Here is a 3,197-nt window from a genome sequence, read left to right as displayed (position 1 = left end):
GCTTCTAGTAAGTCTTTGCAGCAGTCTTTGGGGAAGGAAGACAGAATTAAACAGACACGTTGGTATAGCAAATCAAAACACAGGTGACTTTAGCTTCCAACTAAAACTACTTTGTCTCCTTCACTATAATTGAATTGAAAATCTAGAGGCACATTTGATAGCACAAGAAAGATTAGTATCAAAAATATAGGAATACTCATGGGAGGCCTAAAGAAATAATTTTACAGTCTTTTCTTTAGCAGAGCTCCAGCAGAACTTTGATATGACTGGTTTTTACACAAGAACTTTGCTTATAGTGCTTGGGGAATCCTACACATTGTTCAGGTACACCTACAACTGTTGATGTGGTCTCAAGCAAAAGGGATGCATCTTTGTAAACCTTTTGGTTTTGTTTGACTTTGAATGGCCCATGTTAAATCTTTCTTGACGAGGCCCAATCAGAAGTGTTAGGTACTCAGTCCAAGACTTATCTACCACCCAGTCAGCCTAAGTCTGTAGTTACAGTGCTGCTGTTCAGCAAGTTAAAGGAAAAAAGAGGGAAATCTAATCCACCACGTAGCTTTACCAAACTGGATAGTGAACAGAAATGAACATAGGACCTTGCTGACAGAACATAAGAAGAGCTTATAAAATAGTCTTCGAATTAGAACTGGAAGATTTTGTTGTTCCAGATTGTCTTTTAAAGATTAAGTTATGAATTCTAAGGCAAGAGCCAGTAAGAGCATGCTGATGTTGCACATGGATCTTAGCTACAGTCTGTTTGCTGTGTGGAAGAACCGCTAAGTAGCAGCAGTGTTTCAGAAGAATTAATAGCAGAAAATTAGTTAAACTAAGTTGGTTTTGAGTAAGGAGCAAAGATGGGAGGAGAGAGGAACCTGGTACAACAGCATTTTCTAGAATTAATCCTCTGTGAATATTTATGTTTAAACAGGATAAATACACTCTATCAGCAAGCGTGTCAGGACACATTTATCCAGTAAGTAACTTATCTTGATGCACTTGATACCACTTGTCCATTGTTCAAGTGTTAGAAAAAAAGAAGTTCGGTTTACTGAGGGTTTTCTGCAGCAATTTCCAAAAGAAAAGTACAAGTTAAACCAGTGCATTTTAAAAACTACATATCCGTGTGGCTGGGGTGCAAACTGCTTTAGGTGTGACCACACATACAGAAACGTTTGCTCTAAGATGAATGTGTAGTGACTAATGGATCAAATGGGAAATATGAACGTTTGTAACTTTAAAAGACAAAGCTATAGAGATACACAGAACTGGAGATGGGACTAATCTTGCCAACAGTAAACAAGTCTGGATAGATCATTGAACAGTTAGAATGCATAAGTAGTATTTCCTGACATTCTTGCTTATTTAAATATCTTATTGTGCATAAGATACTTGATTTAAAATACTGAAACAAACTAGGGTGATGGGAAAGGGGGGGGATATGTGATGGAAATGAAATTGCCAAAGCCCTTGAATTTATAAAATATTCAGATCAGAAGTCTCTCCTTTGCTAGAGTGAGGTGTTTTGTTGGTTTTTTTAAGGATTTCATCCAACCGTTATTATTAGGAAAGAACATAAATACCTAAATGAAAAGTTTATTTAAGTTTGCTCACTTAAATTTATTTACATATAACAAATTTCAGAAGACTGTTAACCAAAATAAATCTCAGTAGGTTAAATACCTTAAACTATAGAGAGGCTGGTAACTGGAGACACTTTAAAAGAGAAGAGAATGTAACAGTGTTTTCTTCTGTGGTACACAAACAACAAGGAGTATTAAGATACAGCTCTAGACTTCTCTGAAAATTATTTAAGTGTTCAAAATTGTTTTAACAACTTACAAGGAAAATGTTGTTTCCTTATAGTCTTTAAAAACATATTAATACAATATAAACAGTTAAGGCTTTTAAAATGCAAAACATTCAGTAGTTGAACTAGATGCCATTACAACATGGGATAATGGTGCAACATCATGATGAAAAGGATTTCAGGCACATACGTTGGTACAACTGATAGTGCAGGACCAGAATGAATGGGGTCATGCACTTCTAAACTATGCTTTTTAAAAGTGTAACTTCTTCTCTCTCTTGGTAAATCTCCAGTAGCTTGTATTAGCTTTGATTTTTGGATTTCCTTTTAATACTAGCTATAGAGACCAAAGTAAAAATTAGGCAACTAACAGGCTCACAACTAAACTGCTGGTTGCACAATTCTGGTGGGTCTAAGCATGGCCTCTTGAAGATGTTACTAATCTGTGTGTCTTTAAGAACTTCCCTAAAATACACAGATCTTTTTAGATTCAAATTTTATATATATATATAAAAAGCCAGTCAAGACAGTTAACGTAATAAATTAAATTGACTTAACACTGGACAATTAGGGGCAACTTCCATAGGATTAATTTTTATATGTCTATCTGCTCTTGTGGGACCTCACTCTAAGTACTGCATACAGTTCTGGTGTCCTCAGCATAAAAAGGACATGGAGCTGTTGGAGCAAGTCCAGAGGAGGCCATGAGGATGATCAGGGCCTGGAGCACCTCCCATATGGAGACGAGCTGAGAAAGTTGGGGCTGTTCAGCCTGGAGAAGAGAAGCTGCGTGGAGACCTCAGAGCAGCCTTCCAGTATCTGAAGGGGGTCTGCAAGGATGCTGGAGAGGGACTCTTCATTAGGGACTGTAGTGACAAGACAAGGGGCAATGGGTTTAAACTAAAACAGGGGAGATTTAGGTTAGATACAAGGAAGAAATTCTTTACTGTGAGAGCAGTGAGGCGCTGGAACAGGCCTGGCAGTGTTCAAGGCCAGGCTGGACAAGGCCTTGAGCAATCTGGTCTAGTGTGAGGCATCCTTGCCCATGGCAGGGGTTAGAACAAGATTTTAAGGCCTTTTCTGACACTAACCATTCTATGATTCTGTTTCATCAGTTTTGGCCGTAGTTTCTTTAATAAGCTTACATGAATATGTAAAAAGTGATTATCAAATGTTGTACAAATAATAGCTATGCATCTACTTACCAGATAAAAGGATAATCAAAAATTATTTATGAAAACTTTGATAAAAACTTCCTTCACTGAAAGCTATAGTATGAAAGATATACCAAAACTGTCACTTAAAGCTCTATAAGCTTATTGTGGGGGAACTGATGACAGTATTGTTCATTCCCTTATAAAGAAAGTTGCTGTATTAACATTCTGTG

Source organism: Strigops habroptila, chromosome 9, assembly GCF_004027225.2.
Source record: "Strigops habroptila isolate Jane chromosome 9, bStrHab1.2.pri, whole genome shotgun sequence".
Classification (NCBI taxonomy): Eukaryota; Metazoa; Chordata; class Aves; order Psittaciformes; family Psittacidae; genus Strigops; species Strigops habroptila.
The sequence above is the reverse complement of the archived record's forward strand: the minus strand, read 5'-3'. Positions refer to the sequence as shown.